General features: G+C 41.4%; 1 protein-coding gene across 3 annotated transcripts in view; it reads right to left on the bottom strand.

Moving 5' to 3' along the window:
• Nucleotides 1-12833, bottom strand: part of USF3 (upstream transcription factor family member 3) — a 58422-nt gene extending 45589 nt beyond the window's left edge. For all 3 annotated transcript variants that reach the window (XM_058731375.1, XM_058731376.1, XM_058731378.1), the window contains exon 1: nucleotides 12555-12833. The gene's annotated coding sequence lies outside the window, so the exon portion shown is untranslated. The remainder of the gene's footprint in view (nucleotides 1-12554) is intronic.
• Nucleotides 12834-18646: the final 5813 nt, after the last annotated feature.

Below are 18646 nucleotides of genomic sequence, written 5' to 3'. Positions count from 1 at the left end.
ATGTGTATTTTATTTTTAAACTGTCTACATTATTTTGTTTTATATTTGTCTGACATAACACAAATCTGGAGATTTGGTTCTACACAATCTAAGAGCCTTAAAAAAAAAAAGAAAGAAAAGAAAAACAAGAGAGGATCTATTCCAGTCACATTTATTGTAAATATTGTCCCATGTGGTCATATTCTCTTCTCTCTCCTCCCACCTATGCTTTTTTACTTTTCCTTGCCCGATTTTTTTGTTTCTTATTTTCCTCAACACCTTTTTTCCTCTTTCATCCGTTCAATTTATGAATTTCCCTAGCAATTCTAAGAAACACACTACAGTGGACATTTGATATTTTCTCCTCTCCACTTCATGGAACTCCCTGATTTTTCACTTAGGTATGTACCCCTAAACCAGGCTTTGTGCTTCGGTGGCGGACCTTGGCAAGTCTCGGCAAATGACTTTTTTGGGGGCACAGTGACTGGTCTCAGATTGGTACAAATATAGCAAACTTCAGGACTTTTCCTTGACGGTATGGGTAGCTATCCTCTTTCCTTTTCCACTTTAAAGAGAATGCATAGAATTCCAAATATGGACATTACAGACATCATGCAAAAAAAGAAGCCAGTGTGAGGATGAAAGTGACACACAAAGAAATGCAAAGCTGAGAGAAAAGGAATTGCTTATTGATAACCTATCTTCATATTACAACTTAAATATATTTTCTTCTTCTTAAAAACAGTATCTATGGTCTCCTCCCCTCTCATTACAAAAGGTTTTTTTTAATGTTTAATTTTTTAATAAGAGAGAGAGAGAGCACACATGCAAGAGGGGGAGGGGAGAGAGAGAGAGGGGGACAGAGGATCTGAAGTGGGTTCTGTGCTGACAGCAGAGAGCCTGATGCAGGGCTCAAACTCACGGACTGTGAGATCATGATCTGAGCCACAGTCAGATGCTCAACTGACTGAGCCACCTTGGCGCCCCATTACAGAAGTTTTAAAATACTCTATTTCTTACCCACCAACTGCCCACTGCCCATCTCCCATGCCACACTTACTGAAATTGTGTAGAATTTTGGCTCCAGTGGTTAGTTCTCCTCCTTGATTTATCCTGCATGTCCAACAGCTCATAATTTTCTTGTCTTTTTGTACCATATTTTAAAAATATTTTTATTTTTAAAATATATTTTCTTTCTTTTGGGGAGAGTGCAAGCAGGGGAGGGGCAGAGAGAGAGGGACAGAAGATCCAAAGTGGACTCTGTGCTGACAGGCTGACAGCAGCGAGCCCCATGTGGGGCTCAAACTCATGAACCATGAGATCATGACCTGAGCCAAAGTTGACACTCAAGAGATTGAGCCACCCAGGTGCCCCATACCATATTTTAGAAGAATTCCTTGGTTTGATTATCTGGTTCATTAGTCATATATTACAACCATGTTGCTATTCAGCCTGCTGTTGAAGTTCGTATTTCAGAAAACATGTTTCTAATTTCCAAAAACTTTTTTGTTCTTTTTCATAGCACCCATTGCTATTTTATGGAAATCACATGCTCTCAAATTTTTTAGAATTTTTTTTAACAAAAATGTTATCTTTTGTCCATTACATTCAATTTGTTTTCTCAAAAATCAATTCCTCTTTTTGTTCGGCTTGATGTCACTCTTTCATCCTATTGGTTTTCCTTAAATATTTAGTGAGAATTCGTTAAGTGAATTGGCAGATAAAGTTTGCTTCCCCAGCATAGTAGTTTTCAATTCTGGATGCACTGTAGAAATTATCCTTTTAAAGAAAGCTCCCTAGGTGATTTTAATGTGTTTTTACCACTAAGAACCAATGCTTTAATATATGTGAAAAATCACTCTTCTCCCTGCCATGAATGTGCATGCTAATCATAAAAGTTCTGGCTATCAAAAGTATCATACATGGATGGAGGAGGTGAACAGCTAGGTGGGTGGCTCCTGAAGGAAGGAGCTCTACATTCACAGTGACAACTGGAAGTTCTCTAAAATATAGCCCTGATTCTCTCTCTGGTCCTAAAGCCCAGGATGGAGATGCCCTCAATTTATATAAATATGTTCTACTACTTTAGCTTGTGAGGAAAAACTGTAATTAGGTATTGTAATTGGTCCTGTCACAGCTGTTCTGAAGTCTGCTAATTAATTACCTTTGACCACTGCAATGGTCTGAATGTGTCCCCCCAAAATTCTTTTTTTTTTTTAAATTTTTTTTTAACGTTTATTTATTTTTGAGACAGAGAGACACAGAGCATGAACGGGGGAGGGTCAGAGAGAGGGAGACACAGAATCTGAAACAGGCTCCAGGCTCTGAGCTGTCAGCACATAGCCTGACGCAGGGCTCAAACTCACGGGCCGCGAGATCATGACCTGAGCTGAAGTCGGCCGCTCAACCGACTGAGCCACCCAGGCGCCCCAGCCCCCAAAATTCTTATGTTGAAATCCTAAATCCTAAGGTGACGGTATTAGGAGGTAGGACCTCTGGGAAATGATTAGGTCATGAGGGCAAAGCCTTGATGAATGGGATTAGTGCCCTTATAAAAGCTGTCCCAGAGAGCTTGCTTACCCCTTCCCCCACGTGAGGGGTTACAGCATGAAGTAGGTAGAACACAACCTGGAAGAATCCAACTATACTGGCACCATGATTTGGACTTCAGCCTCCAAAACTGTGAGAAATAAATTTCTGTTGTTTATAAGCCACCCAGTCTATATTTTGTTATAGCAGCTTGAATGGACTAAGACAACCAACCTCAAGCCCCTCCTACTTTGCAAAGTCTCTAAGCTTTGGGATTTTCCAGAATTGCAGTGGGAAAACTCACTTTCCTACTGTTTCCCCTTTAAGTCTGTAATGGGTTGCAATTTCTCCAAACTGTATAGTTTTGCCATCAACCTGATTCCATATGCTTTGCATTTTTCATAAATTCCTCAGTGTTTTTGATCTTTAGATGACACCCTTACCAGCTTTTCAATGTTAATAAAGATGTATATTTACTTTCCTATTTTTAATTCTGTTACTTAACTAGATTTTTTTTCACTATACAAATAAAACATCCTTATATTAAATTACTTAGATCATACTGAAGTCATAAAAGATGTAGTCTTTCACACCAACTTTCCTCCTTAAATTTCCTGTTAACATGACTCCAGTAATTACTCCTATGTTACTATTTTTCCCTTTCCATACTCTAGTCTTTGGAAGTGGGTACTAAGTCTAACTCATACTCAAGGAGAGGGGAATTAATCTCCATCTCTTAGAGAAGGGAGTATCTAAATAAATTTTTTTTTAATTATTCTGCAAAGAAGATTTGTCTCTTCTCCAATTTATTTATTCAATAATTCATTTATATCAGTATTGCCTCAAACAAATATTTTACCCTTTGGGTTAAAATATAATGCTATAGTTATTTTATTGTTGAAATTATTCGAGCTTTGGCCACTGGGCACTCTTTTGGGCTTGTTCCTGTGTCCTTTTCACAAGCCCTCACCTCCCTCCCACCTCCATATGATGCTATATGATGCTTTGGGCTCCTCTTGTGATATATATTCTATTCATTCTCTTTCTCTGGAGAACCATAACATAGTAGGTAATAAGTATGTTGGTGGGGCACCTGGGTGGCTCAGTCAGTTAAACGTCTGACTTCAGCTCAGGTCATGATCTCATAGCTCATAGGTTCCAACCCCGCATCAGGCTCTGCACTGACAATGCGGAGTCTGCTTGGGATTCTCTCTCTCTCCCTTCTGTCTCTGCCCCTCTCCCACTCGCACTTTCTCTAAATAAATAAATATATATATATTTTTAAAGTATGTTGGTGAAGGAATGAATGACTGGTGCAGGGTGCAGGAATTTTTTTAGACCCCAAAAGTAATTCTGAAGCACAGCCAATATAATCACTAACACCCCATGTATCTGTCACCTCAAATTAATGAATGAATGGTATAGGAGAATGGCAATAGTCTTTGATATCAGACCTAGAATCAAAAAGCTGACATTTACTAGCTACTTGGTTTTAAAATAAGTATTCCCTGGGGTGCCTGGCTGGCTCAGTCAGTGAGTGTGTGACTCTTGATCTCAGAGTTGTAGGTTCAAGCCCCACACTGGGTGTAGAGATTACTTAAAAAAATAATAATAAGGGGCACCTGGGTGGCTCAGTCAGTTAAGTGTTAGATTCTTGACCTCAGCTCAGGTCTTGATCTCAGGGTCATGAGTTCAAACCCCATGTTGGGCTCTGCATTGAGGTAAAGCCTACTTAAAATAAAAAATTTTAAGTCAAAATAATAAAATCTGGGGTGTCTGGGTGGCTCAGTTGGTTAAGCATCTGGCTAGCGTTCAGGTCATGATCTCTGGGTTCATGGGTTCGAGCCCCATGTCAGGCTCTCCACTGACAGTGCAGAGCCTGCTTCAGATCCTTTCTCTCCCTCTCTCTCTCTGCCCCTCCCTTGTTTATGCTCTCTCAAAAATAAACATTGTAAAAATAAAATAAAATAATCTTTTTTTTTTTTTTAAGTCTGAGGGGTGCCTGCATGGTTCAGTCAGTTAAGCGTCCAACTCTTGGTTTCTGCTCAGGTCATGATCTCATGGTTTGTGAGATGGAGCCCTGCATCCAGCTCTGTGCTGGTTGGTATGGAGCCTGCTTGGGATTCTCTCTCTCCCCTTCTCTCTCTCTGCCCTTCCCCCATTCATGCTTTCCTTCTCTCTCTCAAAAGAAATAAACTTTTAAAAAAGTTCCTCCATTAAAAAATAAAATAGGTCATGATCTCACTGTCCATGGGATTGAGCCCCACGTCAGGCTCTGTGCTGACAGCATGGAGCCTGCTTTGGATTCTCTCTCTCCCCCTCTCTGCCTCTCTCCCACTTGCACATGCTTACGCACATGCGTACACACACACACGCTCTCTCTCTCTCAAAAATAAATAAATTTTCAAAACTTTAAAAACAGTAAAATAAAATAAGTATTCCTTGAAGTCTTGGCATCTTCACATTTAAAATTAAGAGACTATCACCAATCTCTGGGAGAACTGTTATGATTTTATATGATAGTACCTTTAATGGATCACGCAATGTATCTGGTACATGGCAAGAGCTCAGTACATGATAGTTGCCTTTTTTCCATTTCCCCCCTAATTCACTGGGAAGACAGAGGTCATCCAGTAAGACTTCCTTCACTGCATCCTACATATATCATAACAGACTCTGCCCATGCATCCTTTCAGCCCTCCAGAACATCCCAATGATAACTCTTCCATCTATGGAGAAGGACTCTATATTTGATTCCTTTCTCTCTAGCACTTTATTTCCTCCTTAACCATTTTCTCTTTTGCTTCCAAAATCGGAACTTATTAAACAAAAATTTACTGCCTTTTCTATCATTCCATTTCTTTCCTACTATTCCTCTGAAGCTTCTCACTTTCCTGCATTGGTCAATCCCTCCTAAACCCATGGCAGCAGTCTTCTGATTGTCCCTGCCCACCAAAACTGCTTTTTTAGAGGTCTGGACTACTCTTCCCCACACCAGAGATCTTTTCTCTGCCTTCCCTCTTTTCTCTGCAGGACTGGAGGCTGCTGTTGTCTCCCTTTTCTCCCAATTTGTCTTCCTCTTCCCCAATTATGCATTTTCCTTCTCTAACATGAATCCTTGTCTCTCACTTTGACTTCCAAGGCTCAATGCTATTTGCTTTTCTATTTGCTTTCTCTCTACAAAGTTTCAAACTGTTTCCGTGTAAAAGGCATTATGTTTTGTTTTATTTGTTTATTTCTTATAATAAAGCCAACTTTCAACACAGATCTTGTCCCAAACCTTTGGTTAGACAAGTTCTCTTCAGAATATTTCATTTCAAAACCAATTAACAGGTTTTTACAACATGTTGAATTGCTTTGCCTCTTAAGAGACCTACTTCCAATTTCTCCATTTTTATCACTGACATCAAAACTTTACCCAGGCTCTAAACCCAAAATTAATCTTCAAAATTTCTCCCCAAATCCTATCAATTCTTTTCACAATGTTCATCTCGTCTTGTTTATTCCTACAATCTCAGATTAGGCCCTGTTTTACACGTCTGGCTCTTTTTTCTTTTCTTTTCTCTTCTTTTCTTTTCTTTTCTTTTCAAGTAGGCTTCATGACCAACACGGGGCTTGAACTCACAACCTGAGATCAAGACCTGAGCTACGATTAAGAGTTGGACACTCAAGCAACTGAGCCACCCAGTTGCCCCACAAGTATGTGTCTTAATAGTCTTTTCAGTTCCCAGTCTTTCCCCTCTTCTTCAAAGGTTTCATATGCCAGTGCCTCAGTAATCTTTCCAAGTTACGGTACTCCTGCTTCAGAATCTACAGTACTATTTTTCCCAGTATCAAATCCAAAATCTTGGGTCCTAGCTTTCATGGCTCTACCTAACACCATCTTTTCACTGGCCAGTCTTACTTATCCACTTCCACTTAATACAATACACATAGGAGAAGGGCTATCAAGCTAATCATGTCATCTACCCTTCTCTCCAATACAGACAGGTTCTTCCCTATGCTCTTTATCAGCTAGTTCATATTTTGCTAAATCTATGCTATTTGCCTATTGAAGTGACCTTTCCACTTTGCTCTGCTTATTCAAATACTATTAACCCTTTAAAGCAATTCTGTCTTCCTCTCTAAAATCTTCCCTAATATTTCTAGCTAACACTAAAATCTCTACCTTTGTTCTGGATTCTATCATTCTCACTTCTTAGTAATCTTATTAGGTAATATCTCTTCTCGCTCGTATATTATTAATCTCTGCTCCTCTGTTAGTGCTTTTCCACTTAAACATATCCTTATTCAATTTTTCTTTTCATTTAAGAGGCAAAAAAAATTTTTTTTTTCTGATCTTGTAACTCCTTCCCTGTGGTCTCATTCTTTCTTCCTCCCAACCATCAGGCTTCTTCAACAGTAGTTTATACTCACCATCCCTTCTTCCTCACTTCCCATCCACTCTTCACCATTATCTGGCTTTTATTCATAACTGCTTGCAAAAGATCTCCACACTATCAAATCCAATGAACACTGTAGGAAATATCTGTTGTTTTTTAGCTTTCTGCCAACAATAGCTTACTTTTCCTTTGGAGAGCTTCTCTGCCTGATTTCTGAGGTCTGACAGGACCATCAAACATGGGCTTATCTCTGAGGTGTGGGCACAGGGCTGACCTATAAGACCACACAAGGAAGAAGGGCCGCTGGGGCTCAGTTAGCCCTATGGGCCCATGGGATCCTGGAAGATGCTGTACCCAGGCCTTTCTATGGCTGGATTATTCTGCCTTCCTTCACTTCTGTGCGCTTAGCCAATATCTACCCATAAATCTATCCATAAAGTTTCTGCTTAAGTTAGCCAAAGGCAATTTCTATTGCTCATTACCAAAGAGAAATCAGAGTAGAGGTAGAAGTGGTATGTCTCATGGTTACACCACAAATTTCTCTTTGTCCCCTTCCCTGTGGCTTCTGCTGTTTAAGAAATTACAGTAGCTAAGGTGAAGATGCTTTCACCAGGGGACACAATAATGGCTTCATTAACTGTGAGGCAAGGCTATCTGGAGCTCCACACACAGCCAGGCAATAGTTAAAAGGGGAGGCACAGGAGCATAGATGGAAACCAGAGAATCCTGGGGCACCTCTCTGTATTAACACTAAGAGTGAAGTTACCACTAGATTACTGCTACCCTACACAGACAAGACCTGCAAGGGTCTTTTATTCCTACCAGTAATAAAAGTTTGCAAGCCACGTATCTGACTCCAAAGTCCACGTTCTTTAACATACCAGTTTCTACTGATACCAATCTACTTGCAGCTCCTTACTCAAGAAGCGATCCCTCTCATTTCCATGCTTTTGTACCTGTTAGTTCGTCTGGAATGTTCATATCAATCTTCCAACTGAAAATTCCTAACTTCTCCTCTTTGAAACTTTCTCTGATGCCTACAGGTTAGTCCCAAACATCCTGACATAATACTTCACAATATCTTAACGTGAAATACACTTTATATGCTTCCCAGTTTTCCTCACTAGCCTGTAAGGCTTCTAAATGGTAGAAACCACATCTTTCATATTTGTATCCTCAACAATTAGTACTCAGTATATGGGAGTAATAAATTCTACTGAAAGAATATCTGGTCTTTCTTAATTTTCCATAGTATTAATCATTGCATCTTAGATTTGGGGTATTTATGTTTAAATCTGCATCTAATGTACCATGTTCAGTCCCTTAATTATTTGAAACAGTGTTCCTCAATCCTTCCAGTAAGTCTAAAAACTTAAGAGCTGAGTCCCCACTTTTTACTATTTCTGTATTCTCTTTAGCACCTATGAGTATTAGGCACATGGTAAGCACTCAATAAATACTTGATGAACTGAATTTAAAACACAGTATTAGCACATTAATAGGAGCAACTTATCATGCTCTACTGATCTAATTAAAAGATCTGGCCTTCTGAAGTAGTGCAATTGTACTCATATGGAAAATTTAATGAGAAAAAGAAAAATTATCCAACTGGACAGTTAAAAGCTTTTCTCTTAGTGAGAGTTCTGCAAATATTTTCTGGATAACAAGAGTGAACCTCTAGAGCTCAGAGTAAAAGACTCAAGGTATACATCCCCATGCATATTGGAAGGAAGATTACAAGTTTAAGGGATCTGCCACAACCATAATTACTTAAATTCCACTAACCCTTACCAAATCCATAACAGAAGTCATAAAAATATTTAATAGCAAATCAACCCATGTCAAATCAACCTATGCTAAAGATGTATAAGGCTATCTCTGCATAATATATAACATGGCAGTCACTTACTCAGCAAACATTTATTTAGTCCCTACTAATGACAAGTGCTATGTTGGGTCCTAAAATTACAAAGATGGGGGTACCTGGCTGGCTCAGTTGGTAGAGCAGGTGACTCTTGATCTTGGAGTTGTAAATTCAAGCCCAATGTTGGGTATAGAGATTACTTAAAAATAAAATCTTTAGGGGTGTCTGGGTAGCTCAGTTGGTTGAGTTCAGACTCTTGGTTTCAGCTCAGGTCATGATCTCACAAACCATGAGATTGAGCAGCATGCAGCCTGCTTGGGCTCTTTCTCTCTCTTTCTCTTCTTTCTTTCTTTCTTTCTCTTTCTTTCTCTCTCTCTCTCTCTCTGCCCCTCCCCTGCTCACACCTGTGTGCACTCTCTCTCTCTCAAAATAAAGAAAACTTAAAATAAAATCTTCAAAAAATAAAAAAAATTAAAAATTACAAGGACAAAGAGAACACACTTCCCATGTTTGGGAGGTTCTAACTTTGCCATGCTGCAATGATATTAAGAATACAACATGAAACATGCCTCATTGAGTTGCTCAACATGGAGGCTCTAGAGAGCAGTCTGATAGAAAAGGTAGATAAACACATACTATGGCAACATAACCAGCATTATCCCAGAAATAAGTACAAGATGTTATGGGGCCACAGAGGAGAAAATAACCAACCTACTGAAGACAACAGGAAAAGATATGGAAGACACTGACATCCATACATGAATTCAATGCAAGTTAAGGTGAGAGAAAGCTACCACAACACAAACATCTGGGACAGAATCAAACCTGAAACTAGGGTTGCAAGCAGTGTCAGAAGGATTCCAAAGCAAACCAATCCAAGTCTTAGCAAATCACTGTAGAAGAGCCAAAAAGTAAAGTACTCCTTGCTGTTAAGCTTGAGAGTAATAAAACACATATACAATTAAACCACCATATGGTATAAACATAAAGGGAGTCTTGGGGCGCCTGGGTGGCTCAGTCGGTTAAGCGTCCGACTTCAGCTCAGGTCATGATCTTGTGGTCCGTGAGTTCGAGCCCCGCGTCGGGCTCTGAGCTGATGGCTCTCAGCTCAGAGCCCGGAGCCTGCTTCTGATTCTGTGTCTTCCTCTCTCTCTGCCCCTCCCCCGTTCATGCTCTGTCTCTCTCTGTCTCAAAAATAAATAAATGTTAAAAAAAAAAAATTAAACACAAAGGGAGTCTTTTTAACAATATGTGGCATAAAAGTTCAAAGGGAACAAATAGCTAAGAGTTAGAGAGAGCTGTTAGGAAAACCTTTATAAAAGTAGAGTTAGAACTATTGTCGGTGGGGAGGAGCACAAGGAGGACTGCCCACGTGCTAAGAATGACCAATGTCATTAACAAAAGCAAGAGATCTGAACTACAGAGTTGCGGGACCATGAGAAGGTCCAAAGGTTTGGAAGCACTGGGTAAAAACTGGACACATGAGTGAAGGCCTGATTCAGCAGAGCCAGGAACACAAACCTAGCAGCTTGGACATTGTTCTAGACTCAGTAGTTATCAACCATGACTGCTAAATAGAAACACCTGGGGAAATTTAAAAACTATGTTTTTGGCTAGGGCTCACCCCATATCAAAAGTACCTGGGTGGCTTAGTCAGTTAAGTGTCCAACTTTGGCTTAGGTCATGATTTCTCAGTCTGAGTTCGAGCTCCACATCAGGCTCTGTATTGACAGTGTGAAGCCTGGAGCCTGCTTCAGATTCTGCTCTATGTTCCCCTTCCCCCGCTCACACTCTATGTGTGTGTCTCTCTCTCAAAAATAAACATTAAAAAAAAAAAAAAAGGAGCGCCTGGGGGGGTTCAGTCGGTTAAGCATCGGACTTTGGCTTGGGTCATGATCTTGTGGTTTGTAAGTTCGAACCCCGTGTTGAGCTCTGTGCTAGCAGCTCCCAGCCAGGAGCCTGCTTCAGATTCTGTGTCTCCTTCTCTGTCTGCCCCTCCCCCACTGGTGCTCTGTCTCTCTCTATCAAAAATAAATAAATGCAATAAAAAATATTTTTTTAATAAAAAATAAATAAATAAATATGAGAATCTTTGGAGGGAGTGGCATGGACATGATAATGTAAAAGCATACAAGGTGATTCTACTCTATAGTCCAGATTCAGAACGACTGGACTTGAGGCTAGAAAAGTAAAAGATGACAGGTATGGTTAAGACCTAAGCTTGAATTCAGTCTCTGTTTATAAGTAACAATTCTGAGCTGATTACCTGTTGAAGTTTATCTTCTAACCTTGAACATTGTTTCCTTAGTGTTTCTTTTCCCTTGTTGACAATGTAACCCATCAATTTCTCTTACACGACTGGTTCACATTTCCATGATGTCCTATAGACAACTAACTGAGAAAATAAATATTTCAATCCTATGCTGCCCTTATATCCCTGCAATGAAGTTCTTTCATATTAAGGAATGTTCTAGGCTGCAATCATGTTTGGATTTTACAAAACTCCTCTTTTAAATATAGATAGAATATAATACCTACATATACAAGAGCCATGTTACTTAGACTAGATCAAAATGTGAGATTAAGCATTCATTCTTATAGTATCTGGAGACATTATACTATTTCTGGTTACAGACATGCAATGATTACAAAGTACTTTGCTTCAGAATCCTTTACAAATAAAGGGAAACAACAAATGTATCCCATACAGTAACTCTGTGCTACATTGAACAAGTGTCCTATGTGAGAGGTAAAAATCAATAAGATGATTAGAGAGTAGGGCAGCCTGTTGATCCTTCAAAAAGCAGGCTGGTTTGTTTGCTCACTTGTTTTTAAAGAAAAAGCAAAGGTACCGATATGCTTCAGGTTCCATGTTACTCACCAAAGTGTTTATTCAAGAAATCTGTACTTTGTCTATAGGTAAGCAACCTTCTTCTTGATGCAAACTTAAGTTAGCCACAACTGTCTTATTTTTGGTAGTGTTAGGTCAGTATACCTACTTAATGTTATGAGAACGTAAATTGGAAGCTCTTAGCTGGGATTACACACACACACAGGTTTGTGTAGTCTCTTATTTCCAGACAAAGTTAATAAACTCGTACGGCCATATCCCAACGTAACCGTGGGGCGGGGAGAGGACAGTGAGTATTGGAAAATCCAATGATCAAAATGTGAAACATGAAAAAGAGTCCAGAAATATTTCTTCAGAAATATGGAGCCAGATTTCAAGAGTTGGCCATATGCTTGTGTGCCGATCCTATTAAGAAAGGAAAAGAAAGGCTTCTGAAATGAAAACGCAAGCCTAACTCTCTGACTGTAGGGGTGAGACTTAACAAGCAAGTCTCATGAGTCGGACCAGTGGGTCCGAAGAAATTCAGAGAGCAAGGAATAAAGTGGGGATGAAGGAGACAGGAAAAGGTGAAGGAGGCAGGCAAAGGCCATCCGGTGTGAACCTTGATGCCCGGCTCTTTATGCACCTAGGGCAGCGTGGAGCCTCTCTCGCCCCGCGCGCAACTGGGAGCCGGGCCGCAGCGCTAGTCCCCCACCGGCCCGGCACCAGGGGGCGCGGGGCGCTGGAGACCGGGGAGAAGAGGGGTAGGTGCACCGCCCACGCTCGCACCCCACCGGGCTCCGCATTCAGGGGTCCCCAGGAAGGAGACACACTCCGAGCAGCCCTAGTCTCCGGGACCGGGAGGGGGTGGGTGGAGCAGAGCCCGGAGCCGCCCCCCGGAGCCGCCCCCGCAGCCCCGGCCCCCGCCCCCCGCCCCGGCTGTCAGCGGCCCCCTCCCGCAGTCACTCACCCACTGGCTGCGCGGTCTCGGCCGCGGCGGCAGCGGCGGCGGCGACCCCCGCCTGGGTCATGATCCCAAGCGGGTACGGCAGGGGTGTCCGACCGCCCGGGCGAATCTCTCCGTCCGCGGCCGCCGCCTGCTCCTCTGGGGCTGGGGGAGCGCGGGCCCAGGCCCTCCTCTCCCCCCGCCCCCGCCGCCTCTTCTTGCGGCCACCGCCGCCGCAGCGAGCCCGAGCCCTCAAGGCCGGAGACCCGGCGGCAGCGCGGCCTCAACTTTCCCAGCCCCCCTCCCCCCCGCCCCTCCCCGCCCCTCCCGCGGCCGCCGCTCCGCAAGCGAACAGCCTACCCTTGGTGCTCCGCGCTCCCGCCCCTGCCACTCAGCCCACCAACCCGACCCCGGGGAGGTTGCCGCGGTGGCCAATCAGAACCTGGGACGCCGCTGCGCTAGGCTAGAGGGCGGGAGGAGTTGGAGGGAAAACCGAAGACTGAACGGGCCTCGGGCGGCCCAATGAGGAGGGCCGGGGGGCGGAGGTGTGCAAGTTGGGTTGAAGGAACAGGAAATATTCTTAAAGGTAGAGTGATGGGCAGCAAGGAAAGCCAGTAGGTGAATGGGAGAGAGGTGGGCCTGGTTCCTTAAAGGGGACGACTTGAGAACCTAGAAAACGAGGTATTTTTAAGAAACTTCTTTATATCTTGTTCTCTGTGCTGCTTGTCACGTCTTTCAATAGTTTGGAAGTGAAAAAACTAAAAAGGAAGAGGGCGTGGAAGTCTTCCAAGAACGATTAGAGAGCTCCTCTTAGCCTAGAGGGTAGGAAGGGAAATGATCCCTCCGTCACGAGGAGTGGGGAAGAGAATCCAGACGTCTCAGACTGCCCTTTCCCTGGAAGATCATTGCCAACCTGACGCTGCTCGAATTTGTAGGTTGCGGTCATCTGTTATACTGCGTTTACAACAAAGCATGGATTCCTCTGAACTGGAGATGACCGTGTTCAGAAATGTTCTGGCGGCCTCCCATCTGGGGGAAAACAGTATGGGGCATTGGGGGATGGATTTTGGAACCTCAAGCTTGAGTTCCTAGAGACCTAGATTTGAGGGGTGTAGAGCCGCGGGTCATGAATGGAGACCTGCGGGTCCCCTAACTGCAAAATGGGCTTGGAGCCCTGGAACCGTGGTCATAACTCCCTTTTCCTCCTTTCGCTTCATATTTCACAACTCTTCCTCTCCGGAAACAGGTGTCCTCCACCTAGTGGTGGTGAAAAATTCCCAAGCGCTTCCACAACCAGGTTTGGAAATGTCCCAGATTATAGACGCCCATGGGCCAGACCAGGTAACTTCCAGGAGATGCACACAGGGCAAGGCATAGTGGAAATTACTGAAGCCTGTGCACAGAAGACGCTGCCCTTGTATTGAGAAAAAGTGTGAAGTTAAACAGTAACTCCATGGTAATGTTTAAAAGGTGTGATGAAACAGAAAGCCTTTCACGTTGCCTATAAACTGTGGCACTACAAACAGACTGGGTATTTTCTTCAACTCGTCCACCTAGGCGTATGAAGTTCTGATTAGCCTCTGGATGGATTTAGCACACTGAAATCAAAGCTGCAGATCAGGAAGACTCTACAATACAGAACCTAATGGCAATGCTAATGGCACCTCCATGAAATTGTATAGTATTAATATGTCCAGATGTAGGAAATCATTTCCATTATGATCAGAGTATAAAGTATTCTTGTTAAGAAACTATTCTGGCTAGGGGCGCCTGGATGGCTCAGTTGGTGGAGCATCTGACTCTTGGTCTCCGGGTGGTAAGTTCCAGCACTACATTAGGCATGGAGTCTACTTAAGAAAAAAAAAGAAACTATTCTGGTTAATAAATATCATATCTAGGGTGTGTATTATTTTCTAAACAACTACAATTTATCAAGTATAAAATAACACAGTTTGGATGGTTCAGAAAACAGAATTTAAGAGTTTCTTTGGACCACTGTTTAAAATAACACATTAATACCTTTCTAGCATAATTGAGAAGTATTAAATAAGAGAAATTTCTGTTTGACCAAAGATTTGAATGTTAGCTTTTTAATTTCATCCTCATTCCTGACTGAAGCTGAAATTCTAATCATAGATCTTTCTATCGGCTTTGTGCATTCAACACTGGTTTACTACACTGGATATGAGAGGAATACATCAAATAATAGCACCAGTCCAATTTTCAGGCTAGCTGGCATGTGTTTGCAGTTCATAAACTAGTGATGAAATATGGTGGCCAAGTGAAACTGGTCTTCCTGCCTCCAGGCCCAGTCCATTTTTCACACAGCCTGGGTGAATCTGGTTTTCACTCACATACTTAAGACCGTTCGGTGGCTCTGAAAGACTATTTGCATGACATACAAGCCCCTCGCTGGCATCTTCAATTTCATTTTCTAACATCTCTTTTTCTCTATTGGTGGGGATGTAGGAGTAGGAATGGAGGGCGCTGACAGCCAGGCCTGAGTTCATTGTCTGCCCGGGGGTGGAGGGGAGGCTCCACCTATCCCCTTCAAGTCCAGAGGTAGGGGCTGTGCGATGTGCCTCTTTCCTGGGAATGAGTACAGGGCCCGGTGGGGTGTAAACGTGGGCAATGTGCTTGTCCTCTTGTCCCGGACCTCTGGGCGCCCCACGCCCCCTCGTGCCAGGTGCATGGGGTCTCCCACGGTGCCGTGATCCCTGATCTATGCACTGGGCAAGAGAAGCTTCAAGCTGGTGTTTTCTTTTTAGAAGGTTTCAGCAATAAATGGCAGAGATGCAAGCGAATCTCTTGAAATCTACTTCGGTATTTCTCGTGGAAACTACCCAATTATTTTCCAGAGTGGTTGCAAGATTTCATATTTTCAACAGCTATATATACAGATTCCAGAGATTCCACATCATCTCCAACCCTTGATATTGTCAGTCTTTTTAATTCTAGGCATTATAGTGGGTGAGATGTGGTTTCTCTTGATTTTAATTTGCATTTCTCTAATTACTAGTGATGTTGAGAATATTTTTGCATGTTTATTGGCCAGTTGCATCTATGGTAAAGTGTGCAGATCTTTAGCCCACTTTTAAATCAGTATGTTCTGGATAAAAGTCCCTTCTCAGATATGTGTTGTGTAAATATCTTCACCTGTCTGTGACTTTACAAATTAAAAACAAAATAGCTTGAGGCATGTGGGTGGCTTAGTCAGTCAAGCACCTGACTCTTGATTTCAATTCATGATCTTATAGGTTGGTGAGTTCCAGCCCCTGGAATTTATTTTTATGTTAAAAATAAATAAATACATAAATAAAATGTACAACATAAGTCTGATGTATGTAAACACCTTTGCAAACATCTCCACAATCAAAAACAATGCCCTCAAATTTCCTCATGCTCCTTAATCCCTTCCTCTCGCCCTCATCTGTTCTCAGGCAACCATTAAACTGCTTTTTGTTGCTATAATTCACTTTGATTTTCTAGAATTTTATGTGAATGGAAGCATTCAGTGTATACTCTTTTTTGTCTGTCTTCTTTCATTCAGCATACCTCTTCTTGTTTTTTGTTTTTTTGTTTTTTTTTTTTTTGAGATTCATCCACTTTGTTGTGTGCATCAATAATTTATTAGGTTTTGTTGCTAAGCAGTATTCCATTGTATGGATATGTTGTATATACTCAAGTTGGAAAGCAGTTGGACCGTTTGCAGTTTTTGACTATTAACAAATAAAGAGGCTAGAACATTTGTGCGCAAATCTTTTTAGGGACATTTGCTTTCATTTTCCTTGGCTAATACTTGGGTAAATATCCAGTGGAATGGCTGAGTCAGATGGTAAGTTATCTTTAAAAAAAAAAAACCTGCCAAACTTAGTCATAAAAAAATGAAATCTTGGTATTTGCAACAACATGGACTTAGAGGGAATTATGCTAAGTAAAATAAGTCAGACAGAGAAAGACAAATGCCATATGATTTCATTTAAATGTGGAATCTAAAAAACAAATCAAGTGAACAAACAGCAATAACAACAAAATCCAGTAACAGACTCAAAAATACAGAGAACAAACTGGTGGTTGCCACAGGGGTGGTAGGTGGGCAAAGGGGAGAAATAGGTGAAGGGGGATTAAAAGGTACAAACTTACAGTTACAAATAAGTCAAAGGGCTGTAAAGTACAGCATGGAGAATATAGTCAATAATATAGTAATAACTTTTTTTATGGTGACAGGTGGTATTACACTTATTGTGGTGGGCATTTCTTAATATATATAAACGTCAAATCACTATGTTGTTCACCTGAAACTACTATAATATTGTATGTTACCTATACTGCAATTAAAAATAATTTTAAAATGCATACACACATAAATACTGCCAAACAGTTTTTCAAAGTTGTACCATTTTGTGTTCCCACCAGAATATGCAGGTTTGAAATCTGAATCATACCATATCCTTGTCAACACTTAATATGGTGATTCTTTTCAAATTTTAGTCATTCTGATAGGTGTGTAGTGGTATGTCATTGTGACTGTAATTTGCATTTCCCTAGCAACTAATATACTGAGCATCTTTTCATGTACTTACTAGCCATTCATGTATCTTTTGTGAACTGTAGTTCAAAATCTTTGGCCATTTTTATTGAGTTTTGTTACTTATTGAGTTTTCAAGGTTGTTTTTTTTTTTTTGAAGTCTTTTTTTTTTTTTTTTTTCTTAAGTAATGTCTACAAGCCCATTGGGCTCAAACTCATGACCCTGAGATCAAGAGTCACATGCACTACTGACTGAGCCAGCCAGGTACCCCAAGAGTTTTAGGTTTATTTATTTATTTTGAGAGGGAGAGCATGCATAAGCAGGGGAGGGCAAAGAGAGAGGAGAGAGGGAATCCCAGGTAGGCTCTGTGCTGTCAGCACCAAGCCCTATGCAAAGCTCGATCCCACCACCCTGGGATCCTGACTTGAGCCGAAATCAAGAGTCAGTTGCTCAACTGATTGATCCACCCAGGTGCCCCTGGGATACATATTCTTTATTAGATATGTGATATGCAATATAACCTATATAAGCAGCTTATTGAGTTATAATTCACATACCATACAATATACCCATTGTGGCTGACATTCCATTATAGGGATATGGTACATTTTGTTTATTCACTCATCAGTTAATGGCCATTTGGGTTTCATCTACTCTTTGGCTACTATGAATAACACTGCTATAAACATTCATGTATAAGTTTTTGGGTAGACATATGTTTTCAGTTCCCTTAAGTATATACATAGGAATGGAATTGCTGAGTCATATGGTAACTCTACGTTTAACCTTTTGCAGAACTGCTACACTCGATTTCTTCAAGTGTCCTGAGTGATTTGTCTTTCAAAAAATTTTGAAATGTCGTCTAAATTGTTGAATTTATTTTTGTTAACTTTTTAAAATGTTTATTCATTTTTGAAAGACAGAGACAGAGCACAAGCAGAGGTGGGGCAGAGGGCGTGGGGGTGGGGTGGGGACACAGAACCTGAAGCAGGCTCCAGGCTCTGAGCTGTCAGCACAGAGCCCGACACAGGGCTCAAACTCATGAACCAGGAGATGATGACCTGAGCCAAAGTCAGGTGCTCAACTGACTGAGCCACCCAGGCACCCCTAAATTGTTTATGAATAAAGTTGTTTGCAATATCCTTTTACTGTCAGTAAGTTCTGTAGTGATGTGCCTTTTCTTTCCATCTTGGTTTTCTATTTGTCCCATCTATTCTTCATTGTGTACAATTTTGTATCTTGCCTTCTTCCACTTTAATCATATTATTGTTTAAAAGCTACGTAATATTGACATACTTACCCTTATTCAGCATTTTGGTGGCTTCCACTTATTCATTGTGAACATTATTATACAGGTGACTTCCCCCCACTTGGTAATTAAGTCAGTAAGATTTATTTCTCCAAACTTAAGTTGTGAGTGGTTATGGCTTGGGCTCTGGAGTCACAAAACATGGACCCTAATCCCAGCTTAGCTCATTAACTAGTTATGACCTTGAGAAAGTTACCTTCTCTAAGCCTGTTTCTAAAACTGTAAAATGAAGCTAATGAAAGTTCCTACCACCAAAGATTGCTGTGTAAATTAAATAA

This window comes from Neofelis nebulosa, chromosome 5, assembly GCF_028018385.1.
Source record: "Neofelis nebulosa isolate mNeoNeb1 chromosome 5, mNeoNeb1.pri, whole genome shotgun sequence".
Classification (NCBI taxonomy): domain Eukaryota; kingdom Metazoa; phylum Chordata; class Mammalia; order Carnivora; family Felidae; genus Neofelis; species Neofelis nebulosa.
The sequence above is the reverse complement of the archived record's forward strand: the minus strand, read 5'-3'. Positions and strand labels throughout refer to the sequence as shown.